This window comes from Cotesia typhae, unplaced genomic scaffold, assembly GCF_013202065.1.
Source record: "Cotesia typhae breed Kobodo isofemale line unplaced genomic scaffold, CoteBio_Ctyphae contig_26, whole genome shotgun sequence".
Taxonomy (NCBI): Eukaryota; Metazoa; Arthropoda; class Insecta; order Hymenoptera; family Braconidae; genus Cotesia; species Cotesia typhae.
In genome coordinates, this window is record NW_027423732.1 from 1,862,356 (window position 1) to 1,880,948 (window position 18,593).

At 30.2% G+C, this 18,593-nt stretch overlaps 1 protein-coding gene across 1 annotated transcript in view; it reads left to right on the top strand.

The window, feature by feature from the left end:
• Positions 1-3,028: 3,028 nt before the first annotated feature.
• Positions 3,029-18,593, top strand: part of Oct-tyrr (Octopamine-Tyramine receptor) — a 61,861-nt gene continuing 46,296 nt past the window's right edge. Inside the window, exon 1 of the mRNA XM_074239708.1 lies at positions 3,029-3,318. The gene's annotated coding sequence lies outside the window, so the exon portion shown is untranslated. The remainder of the gene's footprint in view (positions 3,319-18,593) is intronic.

An 18,593-nucleotide genomic window follows, 5' to 3' on the forward strand; every position in this document is an offset into this window, starting at 1 on the left:
TCAATGTCCGTAAATTACATAAAAGCACTGAATTTCGCATTCTGACGTCTACTTTTTCTGTTTTGTACACATTTTAATCTAACATTTTTTCATTTGACTCGTAAAACTGTCGCGACGTCAGATAAAAAAACGCGCGAATATTTATCAATCATTCCCGCTTACTTTCATCAATTTTCGTCTTTATTGCTTTCGCAATACTGTTTTTTTTTCAACATTGTGATCAAAGTTTTTTAAATGAAATCTATTGTGCCGTGTAATCCTTAAATTAAAGAGGTAATATCCAAAAATAATATTATGCTACATATGCAGTCACTTTATAATTTTTCTTTTGTAAAACGTTAGTTGGGTCAAAATTTAGTTGTTTCATAACTCATTGTTGATTTATGAATGAAACTCCACGAAACATTTGTAAACACTAGCAACAGCATACATCAACAGCGCTGTTGTCAGAATTATTTTACGCAAAAAAATACTTGTGTCAAAAATTGTATAAAATAATTCGATGAAAATGTGTTAGTTAACATCAAAATTTAAAAGATAACATTTCACTATTTTTTTTATGATTATGTAAACAAAAATTCAGATTTTAATTGAAATTTTCGTAAAAATTACGATAGTAAAACAGTAAAAATTCCTTCTATTTTCTTTCCATGTAATGCTGTTTGCATTACTTTCTGTTTCAACGATCGGAAGATTTAAATTGAGCTGTAAAACTCTTTCGAATGCCGCAAACCCGATCTGAATCGGTCAATTTGTTCTAAAGTTATTCAAAGTTTAGAAACATACACACACATATGTGAATGTTGATGTATACATATATCTCGGTTAACCAGCAAGAATATCTATCTAGGTCTTCAAAACGTCGAGATCTGATGAAAACTTGATTTCCGAGTATTGAAGACAATAACTTTCAGAAATTTTAAAAACTAACATTCAATACAAAATAGAGACTTTCATATAATGAAATTAGATTCGCGATGTAGTTTTGAAATTGAAAAATGAAATTTTTTTTTGTTTTTGATAACAGCTTCCGAATTTTCCAACTGATTTTCGATAATGTTTTTCTGCTTTAAACAGTATCTAGAACTGTATCAAAGTTCAAGGATTTGTTAAAAAAATACGGCGATTGAATAAAATCCAAAATAATATTTTTGAACACTAATGGAAGTTTTTGAACTGATCAATGTATCAATTAATACAATATCTTTATTTTTTTTTTTCAAAAATAGCGTTTAATATAAAAAATTACATTAAAATCCAACGATTTGTTGAAAAAATATAACGTTCAAAACAATTAGGAGAACGGTCAACCCTGAAGGCGATCCCTGCAACTTCTCGCTACTTTCGTAATTAAGCGCTCAAAATTGCGCTTATTACGTTTTTGAACTCGAAGAGCTCAAAAATATAATTTTCATGTAGTTTTGAGCTCTCCGAGCTTAAAAGTCTAATGGAAGTTTAATAAAACACTATTTTTTGAATTTTCAAACCGCAATAACTTTTGAATGCATGAACCGATTTTCACGTGGTTGGCGGCATTCGATGCAGTTTTTCAAATTCTATGATACATTTTTAAACACAAATTTATAAGACCGGAAGTTTCAGTGTAATTCGAAAAAAACGCTTTTATTCGATTTCTTTCGTCAACGATAACTCACGAACGAATCAACCGATTTTGACCGGTTTGGTGACGATCGACGTGGTTTTTCGATGTTAAGAGCTGATTAGTTTTTGGAATTGATCGATCGAGCCCTTTAAAAGTTATTAAAAAAAAACTTGATTTGAAAAAATTTTTTTTCGTAGATTTTTTAAGATTCCTCAAAATCTACCCGTCGGAATCGGTCCAAATTGTATTCAAAATCTGAGTTTGGTCAAGCCCTTTCAAATGACACCAACCGCGATCAAATCGGCCGAGCCGTTCAAAAGCTATGAGAGATTTACATACATACACACATACATACATACAAACATACAGACACCCTCGCGAGAATAGTCAGGGAAGCTTCCGAGGACCTCGAAACGTCAAGATCTGATGAAAACTCGATTTTAGGAAAACGGGGTAAAAACAATAACTTCCCGATTTTTGAAAATTTTCAATTTTCTTGGCGGGAAGTTAAAAATAACTTTCAAAAAAAGGTTTTTTTGAAAAATTTATAAAAATTTTGATTTTAAAAAGTTTCTACCAAACTTCAAACAAAATCGCAATAAATTTCAAAAATGTCTTACCGGGTTATCAGTATATATACTTTTTCTTCGGCTCTTTGAAAAGTCTTATAGTGCTGTAATTAATGAACTAAAAGCTATTTTCCAAACAAGAACAGAAAGTATAACTTAAACGTGTAAAATAAGTAATAAAAGAGATAATCTTAATGAGCAATAAACTATTTGAGACACGTGTCTCAGGGTAAATAATGTTTCCGAGAAATAACATTCTTGCAAAAACAATGAAGCTAATCTTCAATGAATTATCCTGATTCTAAGGTAGTTTATCACTTAGTAATGAGGGTGAATGAGACTTTAATAAGCTTTTATAGAGTGGAGTGATAAAAAAATCTCGAAGTAAGGAACAAACGACCCGAAAATGGTTGTCGATGATTTCAACCAGAAAAACGTCAGATTGTGCAGGAAATGACAAAGTAAATGAATTTTTAACTTGGGGTTGAATTTTATTGTGCGTAACTAAACATGAATAGGTCTTTTGAAAGTGACTAAATAGAATGTAAAATCCAGGAATCTTTTGAGCATAGATTAAAGTTTTAAGGATTATTACTTAACGAGCAATTACTTCAATGACTCATTCATTGAATATTTTTTATTAAAGTATACCTTGAATGTGAACTTTTTCTTTGAAAATATATACCCAAGGTATCTAAAAAATTGTCCAATTTCTTTAACAGGTTCTTTTTTTTTCCTTTTCTGCTTACTTGCATCCTTACATCATTTGATACTAACATGGCTATCGGAGTTATTTTTTCTTATTTATTATTTTGTCTTTTTTGTTTTTTTTTTTTTTTTTTTTATAACAAAAAAAAGAAAATCTTCGTAAAAAAATAGTAAATGCGCTTGCGTATCTTGACTTTTCGACATCGGCGTCGACGCGACCCTTGTCTCGTTTTGTCGGCGCATCGTGCAATTGTGTTAGTAGTAGAGTATATATGTGCTTGGTCTGGTATGAGCAATTTTCAACCCGACAAATGGGTAAGTTGAACAACGCTCTCGGTAGAACTAGTGTACGTCCAACGACGACCACGACGGGGTTACTAGACGACGTGGTAACGACACCATGCCGTCGAATATCATTTCGCACGTAATCAACATCAGGTAATTAGCTTTAAAGTGATTTTTAAATTTATTTAAAAATTTTATCGCCGATTTTGTGTTTAATTGTGATTCTGCAAATCCTATTTTAATATTTTTCCTGGAAAGTGTTAAATTTCCAAAAAAAAATTTCTTGTCGGCGGGAAAATCGGTAAGCGTTGAATCGCTAATAAGTTTTTGAAAATAATTTTTCAAAATGACTTTTTGATTATGATTGGTTATTGTTTAAAGTGATTAATTCGCGTTAGCCAAGCGATTGACTCATTGAATCATCCTGCTTGAGTGATCAACCGTAACTGGTGGTGCTTGGCTTGCTCCGCGCTATGTATATACACATATGTAGCTATATATAATGAAGTACAAGGATAGATTGATGGGTGTCAATGTGTGTATGTGTGTGTGTACAATAGAAAAGGGCTTATCTTGGCGGTAGTATATGAAACAAGAGAACCGATTATCGATTATCGCAAATCACTTTATAAATAAATCTCTCCTCGAAAGCTTAACTCACTCTCTTTCTCCGATCTCTAAAGAGTTATAGTATAGAGCAACGTAAATGTCGTGCTGAGACATTTTATGTACTCCTATTTAAATGCACTTACTTTGTTGTTACAGACTATTTTAACGTTAATCTTATGAATTATTACGGAAATTCTAGTATGATTCATTCAGAGGAATATTTAATTCGTTTAGGGGCAATTCAGTTAATTCTGTTAAACGCTCTGAACGATAATATATGTGCAAGGCACTTCTCAGGGCGAACTATTTTATTGTTAGTTATTAGGGTGCATGTTTGTAATGTATGTGTAGTTACTTGAATATTAGAGTTCGTGATACGTTAAATGCTTTCAACACTTACGATGTGCCACATCACGCCAAGGTCATGTCTTTGAGCTTTCATCGGAGGATTATAATGTAATTCTTGGGGAGCTTTCGGAGGAAAAAAGGATAACATTCTAATGTTTTATGGTTATTCATTTTTTTATTGATTTTTTCAAGTCGAAACATTTGGAAAGTCCAACGGGAATTACTAAAAATTTTTTGAAAGTGATCGTGTCGTTGAAAACTAAATAAAATATTATTTCTACACTAAAAAAAAAATTTTACTTGAATCAAGACGAAAATTTTTGAACCAAGAAAATAATTTTGAAGAGTTTGAATAAAAAAAAAACATTCTTGAATCAAGTAAAATTTATTTAAACCAAGAAATATTTCCTAGTCCAAGAATTTTTCTACTCAAATCAAGAAGATGAAATTCTTCAAAATTATTTACTTGATTCGAGTAAATTTTTTTTTCTGTGTATTAACATATTTACTTACTCAATCACAAGATGAATGAATTAAAATAAATTTATAATTTAATTAATTAATTAGTTAACATTTTTAATTAATCGACTGCTTTTTTGTTTTTAATCATTATGAAAATTTTAGACAAATTTATTTGTAAATCAGCCTACTGCAAAAGAATCTCTTTGCAACTTATAGAAAATTTTGCGAAATATTTTATTTAGAATTTAAAAAAATAACAGAAAAGTTTGAAAGCAATCCTTAAAGAATCTTGAAAAAAAGTTTCAAAATTTCTGGAAACAAACATTTTTTAATCATCAAAAATTATAATTATCAAAAAACTTTTAAAAGTGATCACTAAATTCGTAAAATTTATCTTATAGTTAATTTAAGGCTTAATTGACGTAGTAACTTACGTCTGATAATTTTTCCGAAATTGTCTCGAGCTTTAGAAATGATCAAAAATATCGACGAATAGTCACTGTTATTCGAGTTTGTCTTAAAATAACTTCCGAATGACAAATCGTATCTTGATTCAGGAAAATGGATGCGATAGCTTCGGTAACAAGCAACAATTTACACTATCAAATGTATAATCTCACTAGAGTCTAGAATTTCAGTCGAGCACTCTAAAGGTAGCTTCTAAAATTATATACAGTTAAATGAATGATAATGTTGCGATTTCTTAGCATCCATTGTTGAGATATAAAGCCTTAATTTGAAGTTACAATTCAGTGGTCAATAAAAGTCTAATTAAACAGTAACTATCGGTGGATTAACAATGCAAGCATTGTTGTGTATTATTTCGACTTGATCGTCACTCTGCATTTTAAAGTTTTTGGTTGTAAGATCAGTTATAAGCACCGAAGTGTGTTTAACTTAAAAATAATTTACAAAATTTGCTGTTTCCTTGGTAACATTTTCGATTTGAATTTTTAGATTATGTTCTTTTCAAAAACAAATTAGGAAAACGGTTGACCCTGAAGGCCATCCCTGCAACTTCCCGCTACTTTTGTAATTAAGCGCTCAAAATTAAGCGCTCAAAGCTTATTACGTTTTTGAACTCGAAGAGCTCAAAAATACAATTTTCATGTAGTTTTGAGCTCTCCGAGCTCAAAAGTCTGATAGAAGTTTAATAAAACACTATTTTTTGAATTTTCAAACCGCAGTAACTTTTGAATGAATGAACCGATTTTCACGCGGTTGGCGGCATTCGACGCAGTTTTTCAAATTCTATGATATATTTTTAAACACAAATTGATAAGACCGGAAGTTTCGGTGGAATTCGAAAAAAAACGCTTTTATTCGATTTCTTTCGTCAACGATAACTCACAAACGAATCAACCGATTTGGACCGGCTTGGTGGCGATCGACGTGGTTTTTTGATGTTAAGAGCTGATTAGTTTTGGGAATTGATCGATCGAGTCGTTTAAAAGTTATTAAAAAAAAACTTGATTTGAAAAAATTTTTTTTCGTAGTTTTTTTAAGATTCCTCAAAATCTACCGGTCGGAATCAGTCCAAATTGTATTCAAAATCTAAGTTTGGTCATGCCTTTTCAAATGACACCAACCGCGATCAAATCGGCCAAGCCGTTCAAAAGTTATGAGAGGTTTACATACATACACCCACACATACATACATACATACATACATACATACATACACCATCGCGGAAATAGTCAGGGAAGCTTCCTAGGACCTCATAACGTCAAGATATGATAAAAACTCAATTTTCGGAAAACGGGGTAAAAACATTAACTTTCCGATTTTTGAAAATTTTCAATTTTCTTAGTGGGAAGTTAACAAGTTTTGTCAGTGTAATGAATTGTTGTGTTGTTCTGTATTGATGAATAATGTATGATATTGTGTAAGTCCATTTAACACTGTTGTGTTAATCCATGGAGATTAGGATACAATGAGGTTAACGTAAGCAGTGGGTGGATAATTCATGCATCAAATGTCGAACACTAGTTTGATTTAATAATGCATTGAGTAATATTGGTATTTAGCTATAAATAAATTCATCGCTTACAATAATCGTATGCTTGTTATAACAGCGGCTGATATTCGATTGTATTGTCAATGCAAAGAGAATGAGCAATATGTTTGCATTTTACAACCGGTATATTTTATTTTAACATTCCGGTTAAATTGAACAATTCAAAAACCACTTATTTATTTAATTTTGTTTAACAATTGAATAATTTGAAAGCGCATCATTACAACGTAACACCTCCTGCAAATAATTATCGCGCCGTTCCTCAATGTCATATTTGGTAGAAGTATATTTATTTGATCTAAATATTTGGCTATAAAAATTATAGGCAAATTTATACGAACCTAAAAGCAACTTAAAGAGTAACGACCAAAACAAGTTAAACAGACCAAAAACAAACATTGAAATATTTACTTACCCGTATCAGAGAGACACGTACTTCGGAAAAATTTAGCTCGACGCGTCTGGGCTTATTATCATGGCAGCCGTGTACTCCCTGGTGTTTGCCATTTCTACATGTATTTTCACCATATGTTTGTCGTTTTCTGTCAAGAATTATTCTGATAGTAACAACTTATCTTTGTAACCTTCTGTTACGCCTACCTAATCGGAATTCGTATAATATATTTTGGCGTTGCAGCGAAACCCAGTATTACTATAACAATTCGAAACTGTAATAAAATCACAATAACTTCACTTCATACATAATGCATGCGGATATAACAGCCTGGAAATTACTAAAAACTCGATAAAACTCACTCATACATTCGTACCAATAAATTCTCGTTATTTTTGTATTCCGATTTTGTCCATATGACAAATTTTAAATCGGTTGAGTTTTTTTTTATTTTTGTTCCGGTCTAAATAATTAAATATACTTACAATCACGGCGTGATTTTTCATTAAAAAAAAAAAATTTGATTTTTGTCTCGGCAGTTTCTAGTCTTTGACTCGCTTCTTTTCGCCCACGAATATACATTTAAAGAATGTTATTTCCAAGGAAATTATTTTTAAAACGTGACCTGTTCATTAATATGAATCAATAAAATAATGTTTTGTCTTTTACGACAGATCACAGCACTATAAAAAAAAATGTATGGAAAACCAGCCTGGATTCCCACATGGCGTTTTCGGATAGATTCCCATATTAATCAGGCGAAAAATAATTTATTTAAAAATTTGAAAATAGTTATAAAGTAATTGGTATTAATTAATTATTAATTGAAATTAATTCTGAAAAACGGATTTTGTAATTTTATCTAATGAAAAAATGCTCGCGTCTGATGGACTTGAACCCGGTACCTTATGGTTGACAGTCTTCTACGCTACTCACTGGACTAACTCACGTTTTACAAGGTCTATGTTTATTCTACGTATATAAATTCACTATAGAAATCCATATTTCATACATTCTAATGTTGAATCCCATATAAACCCATGTGGATTTTTTTTAAAGGGAAGTGAGGTTATCCCGGCATCATGCTTCGATAAAACATTTTTTGAATAAACTGTGGAAAGCAGAAGACCTCTACCCATCATCAAATTAACTTTCATTTTTATCTTTGCATTCCGGACACGGAAAAAAATTTCTGGCAAAATTTAGGATACAACTGTTGTAAAACTGGACTATACTTTCATTAGTATTAATTACCAAATATTTTCGAAGAAAATTTACTATTTATTCATGAAATTTTACAACTAACGATTAAAAAAAGTGCGGTATTACTATTGTAAAAAGTGAAAGATTAAAATTTCCAGTGCTGCCTCTGTATCTTTCCAATAGAAGTATAACAAATTTTACAATAGTCGCATTGGAATGTTTTTCAATTAGTGTGAGTGATGACCGTGCACAGCGCTAGACTCCGAGTTTATATAAATGTTGAAAGACTTTGGTAGTAGTTTACTTCGGATAGCGTAGAGGGAGAGTCCCTGGCTGCCAATAAAGAGTTCTGGGTTCGACTCCCGGATAGGATACAAAATTTCGATTTCTTTTTTCGGTTACTGTAAAAGTAGCAATTAGTCCAACCTCCTATCTCTCTCTCTCTCCCTAAAACTTCTTTTAAACGAACCGGCTATCAATTTTTACAATAGTTGAATTGTAAAGTTCACAAACATATATTGTATAATTTGCTCTATAGTATTGGACTTTTTGAGTCTCTCGCTGGTCTTGTTTGTTGGATAAAAATTGCAATAGTAGATCGTAAAAATTACTAAATGAGAAGTATAGTCCACCGTTACTATTTTATGAAATAAAAATTACGATAGTAAAATAGTAAAAATTCCTTCAATTTTCTTCCTTTTCCAGTCGAACTGGCCAGTTACTAGCCAAAAACTCGATTTAATTTTTACTAGGGTTTAATTATTCAAAAAAATTCGTCTTAGGGTTAGTTTTTTATTTGAAAATTATTAACGAACATACACGGATTAATTTACATCAATTAAATGTAATTAAAATATATTTTGAATCCAAGATTTGATGAGCTCTGAAACGATACAATCAAACACATGTTTTGTCCCTGGATTTAATTATAATAGTGTTAAGTCGATGTTTTAAACAATTATCAAAAATTATAAAATAAGACTTTATCTTCAAGATTGAGCTGGCTAGAGCTAATTAGAATGCGTTTAATTCACTCTATAATTCCTGCGGTAAATTTATCACTTACATATTGATTTTTTCTATTGCCGAAACTTCGAATTTCTTTAGAACCACGTCAAAATTTACCTTATCGACTAGTAAATGTCAATACTTATGATAAAAATAATTTTTTTCATATTACTAATTTCAATATTTCTGTGACAAATTAAGATTTGATTGTTAACTTGTTAATCAAGAAGAAACTTTTCTGCGAATAGAGAGTAAATAAATTAAAGAAAAATCGATAATATCGTGGACTATCAGTAGTTTTTTTTATGCATATAAAATGTTAAAGAATCAGAGCCGAAATTTTATTAGTGCAATAAAAATCAATTCTAAGATTAGTTTTGTTAACAAAGACAGTGATTGCCCAATTTCTTGCTCGGAAGGTTTTTGAACTAGTGATAAAATTTACGATACTTGTTTCGGAATTAACTTTCCCATTACTGTAACAGTTATCTTAGACTTACAATACTTAAATAAACACAAGAACTAATTCACCGAGCCCGCTATAAAACATCTTACAATCACATCTAGCTCACAATAAATTTAAAAAACCATCTATTGTAATATTTTGCATTCTAATTTTCTCGAGTGTGTATCTTCAATTATTTCACTTCTCCGAACTTTTAAATATCCAAACATGCTGTACATTTCATCATTATATTTCTTCACTCTAATTAACGCGACCATTAATTTTACTTTTCCACAAATAATGAAGAGTTTCTGCCCTCGGGAAGACGCCGATCGATTCCTGCCGCAAACATTCACATTGATTTGAAATTGTCTCGTTTCGACTGGCTAAATAACCATTGCGATGAAGTTTCCATTCAATATTCGAGATGAAAAAATATTAAAATTTTTTTTCGTTGAGTTCTAAATTTTAGTGAAATACGTTATAAAATTTTTCTAAGTCTCTTAATTGTAGATAAATCAACTTTTGACCTATAAACATATTCACACGACCAAATAAAATTGTTTATAAAGTTGTTTATTGCAAAATTCGAATCTATTTAGAATTACTTCGAAAATTTATCCAAATTAATTAACTATTGCTAAAAAGCATATGAAATATTGAAAAAGCAAAAATTCAAGTCAAGACCTTTCCAATCTAATAATGCTAAATTTAATTAAAAAAATTCGGAAAACGGTTGACTTTGAAGGCCATCCCTGTAACTTCCCGCGAATTTTATACTTAAGCGCTCAAAATTGTACTTATTACGTTTTTGAGCTCTTCAAGCTCAAAAATATAATTTTCATGTAGTTTTGAGCTCTCCGAGTTCAAAAGTCTGATAGAAGTTTAATAAAACACTATTTTTTGAATTTTCAAACCGCAATAACTTTTGAATGAATGAACCGATTTTCACGTGGATGGTGGCATTCGACGCAGTTTTTCAAATTCTATGATACATTTTTAAACACAAATTGATAAGACCGGAAGTTTCGGTGTAATTCGAAAAAAACTCTTTTATTCGATTTCTTTCGTCAACGATAACTTACGAACGAATCAACCGATTTTAACCGGCTTGGTGGCGATCGACGTGGTTTTTCGATGTTAAGAGCTGATTAATTTTTGGAATTGATCGATAGAGCCGTTTAAAAGTTATTCAAAAAAAAACTTGATTTGAAAAAATTTTTTTTCGTAGTTTTTTTAAGATTCCTCAACATTTATCGGTCGGAATCGGTCCAAATTGTATTCAAAATCTAAGTTTGGTCAAGCCTTTTCAAATGACACCAACCGCGATCAAATTGGCCAAGCCGTTCAAAAGTTATGAGAGGTTTACATACATATACACATACAGACAATACAGACACTATCGCGGGAATAGTCAGGGAAGCTTTCTTTCAGGCCCTCATAACGTCAAGATCTGATAAAAACTCGATTTTCGGAAAACGGGGTAAAAACAATAACTCCCCGATTTTTGAAAATTTTCAATTTTCTTAGCGGAAAGTTAAAAATTAAATTCAAGACCTTTCCAATCTAATGATACTGAATTTAATTTAAAAATTTATTTTACCGTGAAAATTCGCTGTAGACAAAATTCCTATTATTCTCTTAATTATGTAGATTAAATTAAGAATTAAAGGTTTAAATTTGTACACCGCAAAAAAAACGGATTAATCCGAATAATTAAAAATGCGCACACTTATCTCGTACTCAGGGTAAGTGTGCGCACTTGTGTAGGGTGAATTTACACAACTAAGGGAAGGTTGTTGATTTTTAATGCCTTAAGCAACCTGATTTTGATAATACTTACCTAACTTCATTAAGCACGGCACCAGATTCTTAATATTCTTTTTTTTTTTTTTTTTTTTTTTTTTTTTTTTTTTTTTGAGTAAACGATGTACTATTTAGGTTTTTTTTTGCATAAGCTAAATTTCCACCGACAAACCTTTAATTTGCCCGTGCATATGACAAAATTTCTCCTCTCTATTCATAAATAGAGGGGTTTCGCACACTTTCTCGCTCGGTACAGTAACCCCACGTGACTCTATTAAAATTCTAAAATTATGCGATTATTTTACCTTTATAAACATTTCCAGAACACGATCCCAGGATTTTCCTTTTAAAATTCTTAAATTTATTACATTATTAAAGTATAAAATAAATTTTTCATTCCAATAAATTCACTTATCTGATAGTTAATAATCTCGCGGTAGTAAGAAGTAAAATTAAATTTGAATAAAAGCGATAAATCTTAAGGACTTAGAAAATTTGATGCGTCGACAATATCAAAGATTACGCTATCCGTGAAGTATTTATAAGGTTCAATTTAAGTAGCGTTTGAACAAGTGAATTAGTAGTGAACGTACATCGAGACCAGAGAATGCTAATTCTGACAATGTATCATGGGAGTTATTATCCATGTACACGAGAAACATAGGAACCAGACCGACGTTTAAAGAAAAAGGGTGCTCTATAAAACGAGACTCGGTGAAGTGGAAGCGTATTGATTCTGTGAATAAGATTCCGCGTAATTTCATTTTGTGTATTTATGAAGTATATCTACGTGATGCTCTAGAGAAATTAGTCCTGATAGAAGCTAATTTCATCTAGAAGTACTTTTTAATTGAACTTAATTATTACGAAGAACTTCAAAATTTTTTTTCTTGATTTTAGAAGTCTTGAATTGCAATTTTAGTAGGGTGAAGGGGGTCAATTGAACCATTCGAATTAAAAAATCGAAAAAATTCAAAAAACGCTGCATGCTCTTAGAATTAGATTTTAATATGTTAAACTCGGATATGATCAAAATTTGAAATCATTGCGATTAATAAATTTTGAAAAATTGAGATTTTTTTATTTTTAGGCATGTAAACTTTTTTTTCGGCTGGTGACAAATTGTTTAATAATATTTTAATTTTTGAATTAATTGATAAAGTTTGAATTATAGTCGTTCTATATACTTATCCTTTATAATCCTCAACTTTGTTTATAGTGATATAATAGTTTATTTATTTATTATTTACTATTAATTGTTATAAAATTATATGGGGTCAATTGAACCAGCAGTCCCGGGGACGATTGAACCATACGGAGAAGCATGGGATATGCGCGCGCATCTTGACTCTACGTGAAAAAACTCAGGAAAATAACCTAACAATTTGATGAACTGAATTTATAATGAAAATTATTTTTAAATTGATTTTTAATTTATTTAATATAATATCTGTGCATTAAAACGGTGCAACAGTAATATTAGCAAGTAACAATAAATATATTATTTATTAAAAGTTCGGGTTTGAGTTTTAAATATTATTGGATCAATTTACCCCAAGCAGTGGTTCAATTGCCCCCGAGCGGGGGTCAATTGAACCATTCGACGCGTTTGGATAAATTACTAATTTGTAAAAATTCACGTTGTTTATTGACTAATTTATGTATTGATAATGATAGTAGACATAATAAACTAACATTCCAAGAAAATAAAATTTATTATTTAGTTTTAATTCGAATAGTAAAAAATTACTAAACTTTTTTTGGTTCAATTGACCCCCTTCTCTCCTACTTACGGTCGGCAACTCAGGTTATTTTAGTTAAAAATTCAATTGGTAAAATTTTATTTTTACAATGAAAATTCATCAATGTCATTCGAAAAAAGTTTTTCCAACAAAAAAACGCTAACGTTCATTTAAAAAACTCATTAAGTTTTTCTGCACACTCGACGCCGCTCAATATTTTTTCATTATTCAATTGCATCAAATAAATGGATTTGAATTTCAATTAATGATGAAATTTTGTTTGACAGCACTGAGCAATAGTAATTAAGAGAAAATTCATTATGAAATGTCATACCTCGTAAAAAAGGATGGCGTGAAAAAATATTAATTAAAATACAAAACATTACCGCGAAAAAGAAATTTTTTACATATAATGACTCAATTATGTACAGAACAAATTCGCATACTATTCATAGTTCATAATTAAAATAAAAGCTGCTCATTTTGAGTTTGAATTAGAAATATATTTTATGTGAATACGAAACGTTGAATAATATGCAATTAAACGTGCACTAATACACGTCTCTATACTACATCACGCCCTAGACCATTTTGAATACCATTAGATTTTGTCTCATTTGCATTTATTTACGCATCAAATTATTTCACAGCCTTGTTATATATTTCGCAATTAGCGGAACGAAAAAACGACATTTAAATCATCCTCGTTTTAAACGAGTGCTAACATTTATTTTTTCGAGATACTCATAGATGGCGTTATTCAGATTTAGTAAAAGACGCTCTACGTCACACGGCACATATCATATGATCACACAGAAAAAAAAACATTGACTCAAGACCAACATTTTTTACTCAAAATCCTTTCAGGAAGACGATTATTTTTCAATCAATATTTTTCACTTCTCAACGGAAGAGATATTTTAATTTTCAAGACAAATAAGATAAAAGCACCAATTGATGACACTATAAAAAAAGAGGTTATGATTTCATTTTTAACTTCCCGCTAAGGAAATTGAAAATTTTCAAAAATGGGGAAGTTATTGTTGTTACTCCGTTTTCCAAAAATCGAAGTTTCATCAGGTCTTGACGTTTTGAGGTACTAGGAAGCTTCCCTGACTATTCCCGCGATGGTTTCTGTATGTATGTATGTATGTATGTATGTATGTATGTATGTATGTATGTATGTATGTATGTACGTATGTATGTGTGTATGTATGTAAACCTCTCATAACTTTTGAACAGCTTGGCCGATTTGATCGCGGTTGGTGTCATTTGAAAGGACTTGACCAAACTTAGATTTTGAATACAATTTGGACCGATTCCGACCGGTAGATTTTGAGGAATCTTAAAAAAACTACGAAAAAAAATTTTTTCAAATCAAGTTTTTTTTTGAATAACTTTTAAACGGCTCTATCGATCAATTCCAAAAACTAATCAGCTCTTAACATCGAAAAACCACGTCGATCGCCACCAAGCCGGTCAAAATCGGTTGATTCGTTCGTAAGTTATCGTTGACGAAAGAAATCGAATAAAAGAGTTTTTTTCGAATTACACCGAAACTTCAGGTTTTATCAATTTGTGTTTAAAAATGTATCATAGAATTTGAAAAACTGCGTCGAATGCCGCCATCCACGTGAAAATCGGTTCATTCATTCAAAAGTTATTGCGGTTTGAAAATTCAAAAAATAGTGTTTTATTAAACTTCTATCAGACTTTTGAACTCGGAGAGCTCAAAACTACATGAAAATTATATTTTTGAGCTTGAAGAGCTCAAAAACGTAATAAGTACAATTTTGAGCGCTTAAGTATAAAATTAGCGGGAAGTTGCAGGGATGGTCTTTAGGGTCAACCGTTTTCCGAATTTTTTTTCCTGTATCGAAAATAAACTTCATACTTTTTATTAATAAATATCACGCCATATGTTGGACGTGTCCTTGGCGCGAGACACTATCGTGTTTCCGGATTTAATATTGTTTAGTAAAAAAAATTTTTTTCCAATTTTTTGAATTATGAACATTTTTTTTTTAATCTACACGATTACTTTAAATTTCCTACGTAATTAATTATCCCAGAAAATAAAATAGGGTGTGAATAATTGGTTCCCTTTGAATCATTGGTGCTTTTACCTTACCATTTCTGAATTTAAAAAAATCTTTTAGTTTTGAATGAAAAAATTTCTATCTTAAAAATTAATTGCTTTTCAATGAAAAAATTATTTGCTTCATTTAAAATTTTTAATGCATTTATTCAATAGAAAAAATTTATTGAACTACGAATAATAAGTTTATCAATTCAAAAACAAAATTGTGAAGGCAATTATAGTCTTTCTATTTATATAATTTCTGTGGAAAATCAATCAAAATTAATGAATCGTTTACAATTGACAAATCTATCATTATAAACTTATCAATAAAACAATTCAGCCCGTGTGAATGGTAACTAGTCAATTGATATCATCTTTCATTGATATTGTGTTTATGTACAGATGTACGAGCAATATGGTGCTGTATAGATTTACCATAACTGCGTCTATAAATCAGCTAAGTCATTACTTTTCGGGCGATATAAATCTAGTATATTACTTGTATTCGCAAATTAAAATTATCAGAAGTTATTAGATCGCTTCTGTGCCATCAATTGTGTTGATAAAGTATTGCAATTTGTGTTTTGCACAACTGTAGCGGAAAATTGATATTGGTGTAATTGAAGAACTTTTTCTTCTTCCACTGTCGAATTATAAATTTTAAATTCAACCGCTTTTCAGATTTTTAGATAAAAATTTGTCATTTTTTTTATCAGTAAACTGTTCATTATATTCCAACAGATATTGAGTTTAATGAAGGATGAATGTGGATAACTTTTGGTATTCCCAATGAGTTCATCAATCAATGACACCGATAAATACTAAACTTTATAATCTATCCCATCGGGAATCTCGATAATTGTTCGCAAGCAAAAAAAAAGTTTTGTTGGGACAACATAAGATATTTTGTGATAACATATGAATATGTTAGCATAGAGATAACAAATGATATGTTATGATAACAAAGTCTAGGTCATAATAAGTAATTTATGTGTTGTAACAACAAAACAATTATGTTATAGCAGAATCTTTTAGTTTGAAATTTTGTTGCGGGTTCAACATAAAACCAGTCACTAGGTACACGGGAAGAAAATTGAAGAAATTTTTATTATTTTACTATCGTAATTTTTATTTCATAATTTCTTCTTGATTAAGAAGTTAACAATCAAATCTTAATTTGTCACAGAAATATTGAAATGAGTAATATGAAAAAAATTATTTTTATCATAAGTATTGACATTTACTAGTCGATAAGGTAAATTTTGGCGTGGTTCTAAAGAAATTCGATGTTTCGGCATTAGTTCGAAGTTTCGGGCATTTGGCCCGTTAAGATAGTTTCGAACATTCAATTAATTTCGCGTACATTACCTTTTATGAACAGCAGAATAAGCAATCTATATTTACTTTAGAATAAATTAATTCTATCTAGTCTGAAGAGTCGAACTTAACATAAGTTCAATAGCACTTCATCGAACATGAATAGTATGGATATTTATAAGATTAAAGAACTTAAAGTTCATGTTTTCTTAGAGTAATTGGAATGATAATTTCATTATAAACTCCGTACACCTTTGATGTAAGCCCCGTAGGCGGCATGAGTTTAATTTCGAAGAGTGAAATAGTTCATCAATAACCATAATAATTTTGTTGAAACTAAATTCAATGATTCTGAAGTGATAAATCATTTGAATGGGTAATTTAAATTAAATGTATACAATTTTGTGAATTATTACGCAAAACTTTTATCTTTTCCACAGAAAAATATATTACGTGATAAAAACAAACGCTTAGTTTAAAACTTCGAAATTAAGATCCGAGGGTTATCGAAATGTTTAAAACCACAACTATGAATTAAACTTCTGTCCAATGGATGAAGGGCGGTTAATTTGATAAAGATTCATTTGACAGAAGTAATTTCGCATTAAATTTATCGGCAAACTAAATTGCACGCCTACTACCGTAGATGCCTACAACTATCTGATAACTATAAGATTTTATTTTTAGACTAGCTGACCCGGCAGACTTTGTTCTGTCCATACTTCAAAGAATTTGTTAATGACTTTTTTTCATTAACACAATAAATTAATTGCACTGTTGAAAACCTTACTCGATCTTATGCCATCTAATAATCATAAAATTGAATATCGCGAAAAAATAAAAGTCAAAACAATTGTAATTGTATTTTAATTTCGGTTGAAATGTGTTCTTACAGGGGGTTGATGGTCAAGATTTTTTTTTAAATTATCGAGACTTTTTTTTTCTCAATTAAAAACAATAATACAAAAATTATGATTTTTGCAGCTTGTCAGAATTTTTCTAACCTTTCTTCGTAATTGCAAAAATGTCTTCTTCTTAAAAACGTTTTTAGGACTAACAAAGAAAACAAATAAAGAATTACGCCATATCCATCCTTTTAATCATGAGTAATGGTCGAGGATTGATACAAAAGTTCCTCAGAAAACAAGTTCAAGTTTTGTCCCGCATTTACTAATTTTCCAGGCAACTTTTACAATTTTTTCACGCATAAAAACTTAATTTGATTATAACGAGCTAAAAAAAAAAATATCCAAATGGGTTTAGCCTTCTTCAATAGACACGCTTACTCACACCCTATAATTTTTATTTATATAGATTTATTCACGACAATATACATTATGAAAATGTTATTGCAAAAAATAATTCCGCTTTAATATATTTCCATCTTCTCAGTAAAGAATTCGATACTTTTTAAATTCAAATCCATTGAAAAAATTTCAATTTAAAATTTCATCACTCATATTTTAATACTCTTGACAATATATTTTTTCCCCTAAAAAAATATTAAATCCATTAATACTTCCAGAATAAACAATATTCAACGACCCTCAATTATAGCTATAAATTAAATGAGTATAAATTTCCCGTTAATTAACAAGAGTGTTTTTAGCTTAAGCCTCTTTCCATAAAAAAGTGAATTTTCGTAAACCTGGTTGTTGATAAATAATAACAGAATATAATTAATAAAGGATATTCCTACTGAATTCAGTCTCTAGAGACTGCGGTTGATAAACGCTTATAGATAAAACTGTTGAATATAAAAAGGGGTAGATATAGAACGAAAAACTTGCGCTACCCTCATCGACTGCTACAGTTAAGATTTAATTACAAGTTACAATTTAATCAGGGTAAATCGATTAGATAACTAAATGGTTATTTAGGATGTATTTATTAGCAAAAACGAAAAGCTTGTTCCATTACGGGTGAGTTTCTCATGTACCGAATGTTCCTGTAGGTTATAATCCTATTGAGTTTGAGCATATAAGAGCTCAAA